The 16,593-nt window shown below is 34.5% G+C and overlaps 1 pseudogene; it reads right to left on the bottom strand.

The window, feature by feature from the left end:
• Positions 1-743: 743 nt before the first annotated feature.
• On the bottom strand, positions 744-1,544 carry LOC143572315 (18S ribosomal RNA; annotated as a pseudogene).
• Positions 1,545-16,593: the final 15,049 nt, after the last annotated feature.

The following is a 16,593-nucleotide window of genomic DNA, read 5'->3' on the forward strand; positions in this document are numbered from 1 at the left end:
ACAAGTCTTTCAGTGGGGGGTGATCTTGGATTTTGAATAGGCTCTCCCCTAGGACCACATTGGAAGGATAAAAGTTTTCTTTGTTCTTGTTCTAGCCTTTCCCAATGCTCCTTTTCAGTGTAAAACAACTCTTTGAGTTGAGCCTTACCAAGATCATCAAATACACTCTCTACCATACCTTTGCTCATCATCAAGCCTTTCAAGGTCTTGATCATGTTCTCATTTTCCCAAGATAGTAAGTTTTCCTTCACAGCAGCTTCACCAGGTTCTTGTTTCACATGTATTATATTCTATGGAGCCTAAGTAGGTCCAGATTGTGCATACAACTCTTCATTGTATTTCTTTAACTGAGACTCATATAGTTTCATTTTTTCATCAAAACTCATATCTTTCAGCCTTTTCTCTTCACCTCTTGCAGTCAATAACCTTTCCAAAAGAATTTTCTTCTCATCAACCCATTTCTTTTTCTCATTCTCAGCCAAAGTCATCAATTTTGATTTTCTTTTCACATAACTTGAACCAGATTTGATTTTCTTCTAAATTTTTTTGAACTTTTCTTCAACATTCTTCTTGCTCATATTGATAACCTGCACAACACTAACACCATGATCAATTAAAAATTTGCATTTTCCTCCATACTTGTGGTACAATTGATCAATTTATCTTTTTCATCAGCAACTTTCTTTCTCAATATTTCCCTTTCTTCCTCTTTAACTCTCTCCTTTGTTGATTTGTAAACACTTTCAAGATCATTATAGCTCATGTGGCTTAATTGTTTGTCTGAGAAGTTGTAAAACTGAGGACGGGTTTTTGGAGTTAGTTCACCCTCGCGGGATCGTGACCCTTTGTCTCGGCCATTGTAGCACGTGTGTCGCCCAGGGCATAAGGGGCATGATGTCTTGACGTCATCCTCACCTTCCTCTGTCTTATCACCGACATTTTGTTCAGGGTTCCAAACTCAATGATGGCAACTAAACACGAGGGTTGCGCTCGTTGCGGGACTTAACCCAACACCTTACGGTACGAGCTGACGACAGCCATGCACCACCTCTGTCCGCGTTCCCGAAGGCACCCCCTCTCTTTCAAGAGGATTCGCGGCATGTCAAGCCCTGGTAAGGTTCTTCGCTTTGCATCGAATTAAACCACATGCTCCACCGCTTGTGCGGGCCCCCATCAATTCCTTTGAGTTTCATTCTTGCGAACGTACTCCCCAGACGGGATACTTAACGCGTTAGCTACAGAACTGCACGGGTCGATACGCACAGCGCCTAGTATCCATCGTTTACGGCTAGGACTACTGGGGTATCTAATCCCATTCGCTCCCCTAGCTTTCGTCCCTCTGAAAATTGGAGATATCGATATATAGAAAACTCATTCCATATCCATATAGAAAATAAATTAACATATAACAAATAAATTAAGAAGTCAGAAAGTTATTCAAAATTTTTTAATATGGAATGAATTAGTTTCAACACGTCATTAATTTGAACTAAAAATCTTATATCTGGCCTTACCGAAAAACAAAAAAAAAATTCATTATTGTAATTGTAAAGGTCGACGGGGAAAAGAAGACTCCCCACCACCAAAATTGGAGTGAAAATATACTAAAAATCAAAATTTTGTATTTTTTTTCTTGATTTTTTTTTTCGAAAACAGAAGAATTCTTTTCTATGGCTTTTCCACAAAGATGTTTTTTTACCGACGCACAAAGAAAATATTTTGTTGCGAATGAACAAGGAACGGGAATGGAACTCTCTGAGATCGAATCTCCCGTTGTTTCTCAGTAGCTCAGTGGTAGAGCGGTCAGCTGTTAACCGATTGGTCATAGGTTCTAATCCTACTTGAGGAGATTTGAAAATCACCATCAACACCCCGGTGTCGGTCCGGGATACTCCTTTGTTCCATAGCCCTGGGGCTATTTACAACAATCCAATTAAGAACTCTCAGATGTACTAGTACTAGCAGTGCATCAAAGATGCAGTCATCGCTTCCACCGAGAGGCCACAATTGTTGCGAGCAAACATATTAATGACGAGGAACGCGTTTTTGTTATAAGCCTCAGATAAGCTAACAATCTTTGAGTGCTCTTGTTCTTTTTCTCTCTTATATTTTTGAGTTCTTTAACTTTCTCCTCAAGCAGAGAATCCAACTCCTCATCAGTCATTAAAGCCAGATTTTCGAAATCATATCCATGATTCATTAGACTTATAATTTTGGGATTTTCCCTTTTAGCATCATCAAGTCTGGATTGGATATTCTCTCTGTGGACTTCAGTCATGTCCACATAAGGAGAATCCACTTCATCTTCTATATCAGACAAGTCGATTAAAGCATCAATCTTGGGCTCATTTTCAAAGTTATCAGGTTTCACTGCTTGAAGAGGTACAAAATCAATTACCCTTTTCTTCTTTTTAGGTAAAGCTTCATCAGGAATCTGATTTATTCCAAATCTTTTCCTCTTCCTTACATATCTCAAAAGATCAGTAGGCCAGCTTTTCCCATCTTTCTTCATTTCATCAATCAGGCTCTGATTCATCATTTCACTAGCCTTTTTCACCATCTATTCTTGGATTTTCTTTTAATCAATGTCAACAACAAGTTGCTTGTCAATATTTTCCTTTTCAGGCTCATTTGCAGGGATGATCACTTTAGTTTCAGGAGATTTTGCTTTAGCTTCAGGGGTTTTTGGTTGCTGGAATTTATGTATAACAATGGCTAGAGAGTTGTCAGCCTCCTCAGTCTACTTCAACCTCCGCAACTCTTCAATTACTTCCTGATCAATTTCCTTTTTCTCCTCATCAAGCTTCTTTTTCAAATCAAACTCCTCCATCGTTATTCAATGTTCCTCAACTTCTTTATCAGATAAGAATCTTGTAATTATTTCCCTTTGTATCCACTCACCAACAATATTGTCATGTCTTTTGATGGCCTCTTCAGCAGACTCATCAACAAATAAGACTTCATCACTAGATTTAATCTTTTTCAGCTTCAAGGGTTCCAGCTAGCCCTCATGTTCAGCCACCGCCTACCCCTAGGGATGGCAAAAAAACCCGAACCCGACGGTCATACCTGAAACCCGAAGCATCCGGGCCGGGTAAACGGGTATGGGACCGGGTATGGGATTAAAAAATAAATTTTTTTTGGGTTCGGGTATGGGATTGGGTGATACCGGCCCGAGTACCCGAATAATATGTACCCAGTTACCCGCAATGATACCCGAAATTATACCCAATATATTTTCATGACATTTTAAAATTCCTACTATTTATTCAAGACTTTAATAAAAAGTTTGGTACTTAAATGCTTTATGTTTCCAAGAGTTTATTTGAAAGGCTTTATGTTTTCTAGATGGCTTTATGTTTCCCAATGCCTAAATAGTAAATGATTCATTTATGTTTACCAATAAAATACCTAAAAGATGACGCCCATGATAATTACCCAAAGTTTGAAACCCTTTATTTACCACTTGTGTTCACTTCTCCATCTTCTATTCTTCCAGACGAAAGTACAAGAAGAAAAGGTAATTTTCTTATTCTTTATCATTTTATTGTTAATTTTTAATAAACCTTTATTCAATAGTAGAATAATCATCTTCATGTTCTACGGCTTTAATATGATTGGATAATATTATCTTCATGTTCTACTGATTTATATAAATCTTTTTTTAGGTAATATGGATTTGGAAGGAGAAGAAATTATAGGTCAACATATCCATGATGACAACAATCAAGTTAGGAGAACAAGGAAGTATTCAGAAATATGGGAGCATTTCACAAAGTTAACAGTGAATGGTGAAGTAAAGGCAGAATGCAATTATTGCAAGACCATACTACGAGCAAATAAAAAATACGGGATACGCCATTTACTTGTTCATAAAGAGAGATGCAAGAAACAATGATAAAGAAACAAGGCTTCAATGGATGTGAACGAGTTTGTTGGATGTGCAATTTGGCTGTTTAATAATGGGAAAGGAACTTATTTTGTTAAGCGTGTATTTTTGTATTTTTAATTATGAAGTAATGAACCTAATTTTGTAGTGAAGTTGATGATTATGAATGCATGTTTAGTAATGTATCAACTTTTGTTTTGATATGAATGTTATGAAATATATTTATTTGAGACATTTTGTAGTGATAACAATATATGCATTTGATCTCATATTTATTTGTTATAGTTGTTAATACATATCTTTGTATGAAAAATAGAGGAGTAATAATAATAATTGAATCTCAAATTTAAATGAGTAATTTTTAACAAACAAATGGGTTTACCCGATACCCGCGGGTATTTCCGATACCCGATGGGTAATTAACCGACAAATACCCGACGGGTATCGGGCCGGGTATGGGACACAATTTTGCAAATGGGTATGGGACTGGGATTGCTATTACCCGGCCCATACCCAGCCCGTTGTCATCCCTACCAACCCCTTTATCCTTCTCTTTTCTTCATCAACAGTTTCAGGTCTGGATGGACCTACTTCCTTCACCATTGTGGGTGGGAAGTCTTCAGGAAAGTTGTCAATTTCATCAAAAAGGTCATTAAGCTCATCATCCACCTCTTTAACCTTTGATGTCACTTCATCGTCATCAATTAATTCTTCAGTTTTGTCAATTAAGACCATAGTTTCACTTGAGATCACCATCTCGTCAGTGATTCTGTCATCGTCAACTGTTTTATTAGTTTGTGCCTCAGTCAAAATATCATCAAACTGCTTCTCAGCCTCATCCACAATATTCTCAACTTCCCTCTCAGCCTCATTTACTACAATCTTTTCCACCACCAAATCATTATTTTCATTCAAATTATATTCTTGTACAACCTCCTCAAACACATCAACCTCATAACCTCCATCATCTCCTCCATCGTCACTTTCCTCTTCACTTGCATACAGCTCTCCAAAAGATTTTAAGATGTCAACATTTTCAGCATTGACATTGGCAGCAGGTGAATTCTCCCCCTATTTTGGTGAAACTGAGGTCATCTCAGCCTCACTGACCAGGGTTTGAATCCTGTGTAAAACCTGCTTCAATTGGGATTCTAAGTCAGCATTCTTCTTCTTCAACTCCTCATCCTCCCTCCTAAATCACAGTTTTCAATGAGTACATCCATATGCATGTCAAGTAATCTCATTCTAGCATCAAGGGAAAGAGAGTTTATTGGTGAGATTGTAAATGGGTCAGGGATTTGGGTTTGGTGAGTTTCATGAGGTGGTCTTTCTATGATATTTTCACTAATAGGCGGTAATGGGTTTATGGTTTGTATTATGGGTGTATATGTGTGTACGATTTGGAAGGTTGGTATATGTGGTTGGTCAGAGGTTTGGGAATGTGTTGGTGATTGGTATAAGGTATTGGGTTGATTTATAAGGTGAGCTGGAATGTGTTCTAGAATATATGGTTCATGTTCCGGTTGGTTTGGTAATTGGGTTTGGGTTTGGGTTTGGGTTGGTGGTGAAGTTAGTGGGGATGGAATATATGGGTCTTTGGTATAGGTTTGTGGTGAAATTGGTGGGGATGGGATATATGGGTCTTGGGTTTGGAATTGGGATGGTGATTATTGTTGTGGTGAGACGGGTGGTCTGGGAATTGGAATTTCTTCAGTTCTTGCCTCCCTCTGAACTTGAGCTATCACATCATTCACAATCTCATTGACATTCACTACCTCCTACTCCTGCTCAACATCTTGGTCAAACACAAGATCATTTCCTCCACCATCATTATCATCATCATAAGACTCAGAAGCTTAACATCATCCTCACTGTCATCTTCATCACTAGTCACCCTTGGTGACTCTGGCACTTCCATGATTTCAATATTGTTGTCAATCAGCCATGGAAGTATGTCATACTCAACTTCTGGATTAAAATTACTTATGGCCCCCAACCTTGTAATTCTTCTATAAAGAGAAGAATTTTAAAAATTATCTGTAGAAATAGGGGATACATCAAGAATCTATCGTTTCTCCTTTTCCTTAAGCTCACCACCAGGCCTTCAAAGATAAGTCTTTAGAAGTTGAATGGCCGGTTATATATAATAGCAACAGTAGCAGTTGAGATTCTCTGCTCATGAGAGTCCAAGTATCTCTCCTAGGTGTAAAACCTTGTATAATATGGTGTATCAAAAATTGGTACAAAATAGGGAACATGCCCTTTTTAAATTATCCTTCATGTACATCTTCTTGGTACCCCATTGTCTCTTGGAAGATTCGCAACAATCGTTGGGTAGAGTAAGATAACTGATCATCCACGTTATATTTTAATTGGAGACTTGACCTAATAAGATTCTTAATAATTTCAATTTCTTTCCTAGCCACGGTGGCTTCAATCCTCCGTCCATTTATGTCATCTTCCAATTGGGCTGAATTCCAGAAATTCAAATGGTGGTTTATGTAAATAACTGGGCTTTCAGTAAGGTAAAACCATAAATTCGAGCGAAGAATCCACTGTATCATAAGTTCTGCAGGCCTATTCTCCTCCTTTACTTGGAGAAAGGCGCACATATTATGCTTCTTCTCGAATGGATACATAATTTCTGCACAATCACAGACAAAGATGCATTCAAAGCAAAAGTTAGTCATTAAAGTTCAAAACTTTATCATGTAGTAAGTAATATTCGAAGAAGAAATGAAAGATAGTCTTTAAGAACCTGTTCTTTGAAAAATTAGCAACCTACAAAGAAAACAGAGATGTTAGTAAACATGAAATTGAAGCCTTAAACCCGTACAATGAGTGTCAGAAATTATTCAATTAAAGCTTACCGAGTCGGATCTAGTTGGATGAACAATTTAGGTTAGGAATTTTAGTAAACGACTGAGATTCTGGGTAACGAGCAAGTCGGCAATAATGCAAGAGAGCAAGAGGGAAAAGGTGAAATGAAAATTTTTCTAGCTCCCCTTTTTATAGTGTACTCAGTTCATATTTAAAAGTGAGTTTTAAATGAATTTTGTCATTTAGTGAGAGAAGACTGCCAAAACCCAATTTTAGATAATCTTGTAAAAAGCTTACTCAATAAAGTATACTTTCAAAAGCTTGCTCGTACCCAAATTTTGCTCAGGTATTTAAAGCAATTAAAAATAAACTAAGTGGATAAAATAAAGGAAGCTTACTCGAATATACAAGATTGCTCGAGAAATAAATCACAAGTTAAATAATCAAGTATAATTTATCAAATAGGCAACCTTACTCGAGATCAGTAAAGATCCAAAAATAGAAACTTAGAGATATTTCTAAATGTCAACTCTACTCGAATACCTTATAGTCATGAAGTTTACTCGATTTCACTTAGACAATTTAAGAAATTACAAATTTCAGATATGTACATTCAGGTATACTCGAAAACAGAGTTTACTTGACAATACTTCAAAAGTTCAAAGTATGCTCAAAGCATAAAGTTTACTCGTGGAGTAAGGTTTGCTCGAAATCACTTAAAATATGCAAGTATGCTTGGGAAACACTTGAAATATTGTAGGAATAAAAAGTGTGCTCAAGGCATGAAGTTTGCTTGAGAAACGAAGTTTACTCGAAAACACTTGCACTTTCAAAGAAAGTATTCAGACATATTCAATAAACAAGTAAATCAATATTTTATCAAGTATGCTCGACATATTTACCAAGTTTACTCTATAGAGTTAAACACTAAGTAAATAGTTAATAATTACTCGAAAAAATTCATTTTGATTATTCTAAGTGCAAAACCATAAAGTACGCTTGATAAACACATATTTCAAATAAAAACACTCAAGTTTACTCTAAACACATATTTATAGCATATTCAGACATTTAAACACATATACATCAAGTTTGTTCGAATGAGATGACCTTCTAAACAACCAAGTTTACTCGAAAGTACATAATCATCAAAGTATACTCGATAATACATGAATAACCATTTTCAAAATAAATAAGTAATAAGTATGCTCGAATGTGTTAAAAACTTAAAATAATAACATTTAAGTTTACTCAAAGGTTTGAAAACATCAAAGTTTACTCGAAATAACATATGCAGACATATTCAAGGTAAAATGCAACACTTTTTGACTTAAACTTTTCATCAAACAGTTTTCTCATTAAATTTCAAAGTTTAAGAGCAAATTGTGCATTATGAGATCAAATTTCAGTTTTCTCCTTTCAAATCCTTTTCTTTTATAAATAGATCTCAACATGGGATCATATTGATTAAGTCACCTTTCATTACTTCATTCTCAACATTATTATGACATAGTAGGCAGGTTAATAACAGGTTAACTTAGCATGATTTTCATTACATTTTGGTGATATGCTTAAAGTTCAATTAGTTGCATAATACAAAAATGGATAACACTTATTGCACTATGATATTCCATATCTCTTCTCAAAGCTTATTTGACTTTCCCCAGATCACCGCATATTGACTTCAACCCCCTGATATTTGGTCAAAATATTTTTATGACATAACATATAAATTTTCTTTATGAATTTTTCTTTTCAAAATTTTCAAACATTTGAGGTTGAATGTTGTACTTACATACCACGCAGTTCGGACTTACAGGCCTTTCATTCAAGGTGTCAAAGGACTTATAATGATGCCCCACCTCTGTAGTTCTAGTTTTAACCCTCATGTTTGCTTTTCTTTCAAAAATTGTGAACATTTATCAACTTTTGGTTGATGTGAAAATTTTTGCTCACATTTGTTCTTTGTCATATACATAAGATGTTTCAATTTTTGGTGACCAAATACCAACAGGCTCGTGTATGACTGGGTAATCACTTTTCTGCTTATCATTCGGAGAGATTTATCTTGAAACATGCATATTCAACAATGTATCTCCACATTAAGCTTAGCATTTTTATTATGTTTATATCACCTCAGCCTTTACACATCATAGAAAGCAACCATACTCATTAATGACTGCTCTAATAGTCTTTTTAGCCTATTAAATCCATATGATTGGCATAAATAATCAATCTACTATCATTTTCCAAAGGTTGGATCAATTTTCATTGAAAAACCTTTAAAGCTTATACAAATCTTGAACTGAATAATCTTATCATTTCTCTACACCATCAACTTGCTCAGTTTGTCAAAAATGATTTTCTTGGAAAAACTTCTTTTGAAAGATATTCATTTGAGCATACACGTTTATCACAAAATCACAGTTTTGACACAAGCTTTTGGTAACATATTCAGAAAATAATCAGAAAATGAGTGTTATGCATTAATTTAATTAGACCAACATAATATTCAACCAAGACTTATGTAGAGTCTATCCTGTCCTAAGCACATCATCATATCAGATTATTCAACATATTCAAGATATCAGATAAGCATGCAGATTCATCAATTCAAAGCATATGTTTCACTTATCAAAATATCATTATCAAAGCTCAAAGCAGACCTAAGCATCAATGACACCAAAGTTAAATATGGTCGATTACGACACACAGCAGTCAATAATCACATAATCAAGCATAGAAACACAACTCACTCACTCAAGACTCTTTTAAAAGATAATCAGTTAGCATATTGAGCACATGTCATCAATCAGACTTCATCAGAGTTTATCATTCCTAAAGCTTTCAGTAGAAAGTGAAATATAGTTAATCTAGTGGCTTGGTGAACAAATCTGCCAAGTAGTCACTAGTGTCAACTCTTTTCATTTGAATAAGACCTTTCTCACTACAATCTCTAATGAAATGGTGTCTGATTTCAGCAGCAATATTATCAATAAAGATAGGAGTGTTCAAGTAATTCAAACCATAGACTAGCAGTTGATTATGAATCCAAAGGACTTGTGCACAACAGGCAGATGCAGCAATATACTCAGCTTCAGCAATAGAGATTGACAAAGTTGTTTGCTTCTTGCATTGCCATGACACTAGCCTATCTCCCAAGAATTGACATCCATCATATGTAGACTTCTGACTCATCTTGCAGCCATCATAGTCACTATCAGTGTAAGCAAGTAGATCAAAGGCATGGTTCTTAAGATACCATATCCCCAAATCAGGTTTTCCTTTCAAATATCTAAAGATCCTCTTGACAACAGTCATATGAGACTTGTTGGTTGGTTTGCATTGTTTCTGTTCTGATTGACAGGAGCTTGTGGACGGACTTGTTGGTTTCTCTGGATTGGTTGCTATTGTGGGATCACTTGTTGATGATTTTGATGTTGAAAGTTGTTGTTGTTAAATTGCCTTTGTTGACCCTAATTCTGGTTTTGGAATTGAAACTGATTTCTATGTTGTTTATATTTGTTTTGGAACTGTCTTGGCTGATTTCATTCTCTTGCAAAATGCCCTGGTAATTGACAATTGTAGCAAATTGCTTTGGACTTTTCAAACCCAATTCTATCATTTGGTCCAGACACCAATGACCTACCAGTTCTATTATACATCATTTTACTTCTCACAGCTAGCATTGCAGCATGCCACTTCAGATCCATATCTTTCAAATCATCCGCATCAATATGCTCAAGGTCTTCTTGAACTACACTTGTATGAATCAGATTCTTGGCAACAAATGCATTATAAGACTCAATGAACATAGAGAAAAGATCTTGATACTCATTTCCATTATTCACATTTTCAGCAACATAGGTTTCTTGACCACTAGCCATTAATGATGTATCACTGTCATCTATCAATTGAACATTGAATCTTGACTGTCCTCCTTGATTACTTGACTGACCAGCAACAAACACTCTTGGTGTTTCAACTCCATACTCACTTGGTTCTTCAATTATAGGGATTTGTTGTTGGTTCTTGGTTGACAGATTTCCCATAGGTGCAATAAAAGCATTAGCCACTTGGAAGCTTGGCTTATCTTCCTTAATCAAATTGTTCTCAATCATTTCATGCTCAGCAGCTTGCAAAAAGCAAATAACATCATCAAGCTTAAAAGTTGGGAATTGACTTTTTCCTTGATGAACTTGCTTGTTGCATACCACTCTCCAGACAAAGATGACAATAGCTTTTTGTTTAGATAAAAGTCTGTTATTGCAAGCTCAGTAGTTCAGATTTCATTGACAATGGCAACAAACCTGTGCAAAACAGATTTCAATCTTTTTCCTTCTTTGAACTTGAATCTATCCAGTTGCTGCTTTAGTCTGTCCTTCTTGATGTCTTTAAGTTCAGTGTTTCCCTCAAACATTTCCACAATAGCATCTTACATAGCCTTTGCAGTAGTGTTATGAGCCACACTGGTCAAAATCTCCCAAGACAGACCCAGTTTCAGCATTGACAGTGCTCTGTCATCTTTCTTTCTCATCTCTCTGTCAACCGTTTGATTGGTATTTGTGCCATCAGGGACATTGAGTTCCACATTTCCACATCATTATAGCACATGGCAGCCTCAAACATAATCTTTCATTTCATGTAATTTTCCTGTCCTAACAATTTTGGAATTTTGTTAGTTGACACCTCTTGTTCATCCACTACTCCAGACATATTTTTGGTATTTTGAAAGATTTTTGAAATGAAAAATTACATAAGATTTAATAAAATTTGAAAAATAATCAGATCTTTGAAATAAATCCTCAGATCTGATGAATCTGGATGGATAATAACAAGATCTAGACTCAAAAGGAAACAAATCTAAGTAAATTTGAGTAAATAGCACTTTTAAACCTCAACAAAACCGTAGATCTGAGAAATACGAAAAACGGGGCAGCTGACGTCACAAATCAATGGAACAGTTGTCAGCTGACGTCACAAATCAATGGAACAGTTGTCAACTGACATCATTCTTCATCTTCAAAATCAATTGTTTTCAGCAACAAATCAACAATAGTTCTTCACAAATGCAGCAGCACAAGCTCTGATACCACTTGTCGGGTCCTGATTGGCTCACTTAGGCTCACAATAATCAGTATCGTAACCAACACAAACGTGTGACAAGACAGTTATGAAAATACTACTTTTTTGTGAAAAACCAATGAATATCAAAGACGGAATCAATGATACTCAAATGATTGCCGATACGGACAGAAAAGTAACAAACGCATAACTTAACTCAAAAGATTTCCATTAATATTGTGAAGGATACAATGAAAATCGATTAGGGTTTCTAGGTGGAATGTTTGTGTTTGTGGTAGCTTTTCCATACAAAGATATTCTTTTCGGGAAAGAGACAGCCGTCAAATCATAATATTCGCTCAATATCTGTTGTCATAGGCGTGCCCTAAAGTTTCCTTAAATAGGCACACCTGACATTCTTTCTAGAAACCCTAATGATTTGTTCTAAACATATTCAAACGTATTACAAAATATTACAAGTGTAAATAGGTCTTCGAGTAAGCTTGGAGGCTTTTGTCTTTGTCGAGCAGACCTGGTAACCATTAAATGTGCTTGGAACAGTTCTCCGAGTAAGCTTTACTATTCTTCAAGCAGACTTTAATCTTCGGATTTATATCAAACTTTGCTCGATATATACCCTACGAGCAAACTTGTTCTTCTTAAATCCCTTCAACCTTTTGTTACTTAACTTATTTGAACAAGTTAAGTGTGCTGGTGACACTGTAGCTTGCTCGAGGTTGAACCTTGATCGTTGGAAGTCCTTAGTAATTTCTTCAATAAACTTCCTTCAAGTATGCTGGGACCACTATTTATTGAGCCTTGCTCGATCCACCAATATACTTGGTTTTAGCTCGGTTAAGTCAAGAGTTTGCTCTGAAACAAACCTCGCTCGACTTGAAGAACAACCTTGTTTGAGGAAATGTAGTTTGCTCGAACTAACACTTAGAAGACTTCTAAAAGATAACTTTGCTCGGAAAGCAAAAAAGTTTAGGCTTGCTCGAAGGTCTAAGTTTGCTCGGTTTCCATACTTAGCCATTTTCTGAGGAGGTTGAGAATATTCGAATCTTCCTTTGTCATAATTTTATCCCAACAAAAGTTATGGTTTTTGGGGGTGATTTTAGACAAATCCTACCAGTGGTACAAAATGGATCACGGAGTGACATTGTTAATGTTTCACTTAGTTCATCCCACATTTTGTCCAAATGCAATGTGTTTAGGTCAACAAAAAAAGATGAGGTTAGTTGCGGGTGTCAATCATCAGATATGGATGCTACCAGAAAATTTGCAGAATGGCTGTTAGAACTTGGTGAAGGAAAACTTGGCGGTCAAAATGACGACCAAGGCATTATAGATATACCAGATGATCTTTTGATTAGTGATTCATCTGATCCGATTTCTGATTTGATTGATTTTGTATATCCATCATTATTGGAAAATTTTAATGATATTACATACTTTCAAGAAAGGGTCATACTTGCACCTTTAAATGAGGTTGTCCAAGACATTAATGGTAGATTTTTATCGTTTTTTTTTTCGAAAAACAAGTTGAATACCTCAGTTCTGATAATATAGATCAGTCTGATAGTGTTGGGCCTGTTTTCGATCCAACGTTACATTCACTAGATTTCCTAAATGGTTTAAAAATGTCAGGAATGCCTAACCATAGATTGGTTCTAAAAGTTGGTGTCCCAATAATGTTATTATGGAATATTGATCAGAAAAACGGTTTGTGCAACGGTACTAGATTACAAGTAATTAACTTGGACATGTGTTTTATCGAAGTAAAGGTTTTTCAGGTACTAATATTGGTTAGCGCACTTATATAACTCGTAGTGGTTTAACCCCTTCAGATAAGAAACTTCCATTCAAATTGAAACGAAGAAAATTTCCAGTTGCAGTTTGTTTTGCAATGACCATTAACAAAATTCAAGGGCAATCACTAGCAAGAGTTGGCATATACCTGCGAGAACCAGTGTTTACACATGGTCAACTATTTGTAGCTTTATCTCGCGTGAATAGTAGAGAAAGTGTTAAAATGCTTATGTTAGACAAGGAAGGTAAAGTTACAAATAAAACTACAAATGTGGTTTGTAGAAAGTGTTTAATAGTTTATGATTTTTTATTTTAAAGTTTTAATTATGTTTCTAAGCATTGTAAATTGAATATTATTTTGGTTGAAAACTATGTTTAATAATCATTTATTTTTGTACTGCTATTATTAACAACTATATATCATGTTTCTATCACAACAAATATATATCATAAACTATCTTGTCGTTTAGAATTACGTGTGATTGTTACACGATTTATATATTTCCACCTGTGTCGTACACGGGTCAATAGCCTAGTAATATAAAATAAAATTAGTTAAAAATATATTATATGATTATGAAGGGGGAACTCCGTAAAATAGTAACCAAGTTTTAAGTTTGTTCCAAGTAAGTCATTCATATTTTATTTTGTCTTAAGTCACTTAATTTATAGTTTTGTCTCAATTAGGTCACTCAACTTTTAACGTGTCTCAATTATGTCATTCACCTTTCAATTTTAGTTCAATTATGTCACCCAACTTTCAATAAATATTATAATATTATCTTTTTTACCTTCCTGCTATATGTTCATAAATAACTAAAACTTGATTAAAACCAACATTTTGTCATTTTTTATCAGTAAATATATCATTTACGATAATATAGTAGTTGTCCCTCTCGTTTTAGAACACAAATTGAAAGTTAAATGATCTAATTAAGACAAATTCAAAGTTGAGTGATCGAATTGAGACAAATTCAAAGTTGAGTGACCTAATATAGTGTTTTCTATTAAATATATTTATCTATATAATTGTCTACCATGAAATCCTACGTGTCGCTCTCAGGTTGTTCCCCTCATTCTCTAGAGCCAACAGATTTATTGATTTCTAAATGGAGTCTTTTCATGCATTTGACCCGAATTCGCGGTTATGGGTCTCACCAAATCCGAATAGTCTTTAAATGGGTTATAACATCTCATTTATTTGTGAAATTCTTTCATAATCAAACAATAATTTTCACGGGTCATGGGTCTCACCAAACCCGAGTAACACTTAAACGGGTTATAACATCTCATTTATTTGTGAAATAACCCATTAATCATCAAAGAATAATTTTCACGGGTTATGGGTCTTACCAAACCCTAATAGCCCTCAAATGAATTATAAGATCTCATTCATTGGTAAACATTTTCATCATCAAACCCTAATTTAATTTATCTCCTTTACATGTTCTTCGTTGTTGGTCTATCATCTCCATCGCCGGTTAACTTCCGATACTACCCACCATCGTCAATTACATCAACGTCTCTCTTTTCATTAGACAAATATTTGTGTTCATGTTTTTTCATTTAAAAAATCAACATGTTTGTGTTTATTTATGTTTGTTCCTTAAAAAAACCTACACATCTCAATTGAAAAAACCCAAACGCTAAAAAATATAATAACAAACTAATATATATGTATTAAATTAAAACAAAACTACGTTTAACAATAAAATAAATCATCATAAAATAGCAAAACGATTAAAAACAAAAACTTAAATAAACATTCATAACACGGAATGATCAAACTAGTTAAATATAGAAATGGAAAAAAAGGGATGCCTCTACTGATAGAATAGGGCCATAGCCAAGTAAAATTCAATCGTATTGTATCACTAGTGTATCATACATCCTTTCGATGTAGATATATATGTGAATATTAGTTGTGTACAATATTCCACGAATTCTTGCAAGTACTTTCATGTATTGGTTTACTTGGTTTTTCAGACATGTAATTGTCGATAACAACTATCTAATTGATTGTAGTATTAGGGTTCTCCATTGCCTCACCAAAAACATCAACCAATAAGGATAATAAATCATAAATTCATAATGAAAGATGTCTAATGAAGTTATACCTATCAAACAACTATTAATGGATAAATCATGAATGGTCCATATAACATGTATATCATACACCTTCACAAGGTGAGGAAAAAGTGTTCCTAAAAAATTGTATCTGATGTGATCCTCGGCATAAATGTTCAGCCCCTATACTAGCTAAAAAGTCATCTTTTCTGAAGTCGTTATTTACAAACTATGACTCATGGGATAAGACGTTCAACTGTAATAAATTAAAAAAATAGTTAATAAAACACATAAGCAGGTCTTGATTACGAGGGTTGGGAACGCATGTGCACGATAAGAAGCCAGATTGAAAGTCTTCTCTTGTGTTAGTTTTAGTTGCATGTTTTCGTATATTTTGAATGTTGTTTATAATAGAAACAATTCACGGCTATTAATTATGTACGTGATACAACACTAGATGATCTAGATAAATAACGATTTTGAAATTTTCATAATATTAACCTGATACTTGGTCAAATTGTTATCTTATTAAAAGAATGGATTCAATAATAAAAGAAAAGTATAATATCTTAGTCGTCGTCTTTAGTTTAATATCATTACTGTAATGATGCTGCTATAAAATTTAAATTACACATGTAATCAGCTACAAATACTTTAAAGTCAATATTATTTTCATTCGAACATATTTTATAAAATTTTATATTATTTGAATTTGAAGAAGAAAGAAGTTATGAATAAACTTTTGATAAAGTCACATGGTACTTAAATTTTATAATTAAAATATGTCAAATATTTATAAAAAGAAAAAATACAAATGGCAAATCACAATTCAGGGTACACTAATAAACAAATTTGGAAAAGCTAGAAGAAAATGCCAACCCTTTAACCAGTCAAATATTACACACCAGCGATTTATTCAATAATTTAATTTTATTATCTAT

The sequence above is a fragment of the Bidens hawaiensis genome, unplaced genomic scaffold, assembly GCF_021521415.1.
Source record: "Bidens hawaiensis isolate Kalapana, Puna unplaced genomic scaffold, B.hawaiensis_p1.1 tig00025799_1, whole genome shotgun sequence".
NCBI lineage: Eukaryota > Viridiplantae > Streptophyta > Magnoliopsida > Asterales > Asteraceae > Bidens > Bidens hawaiensis.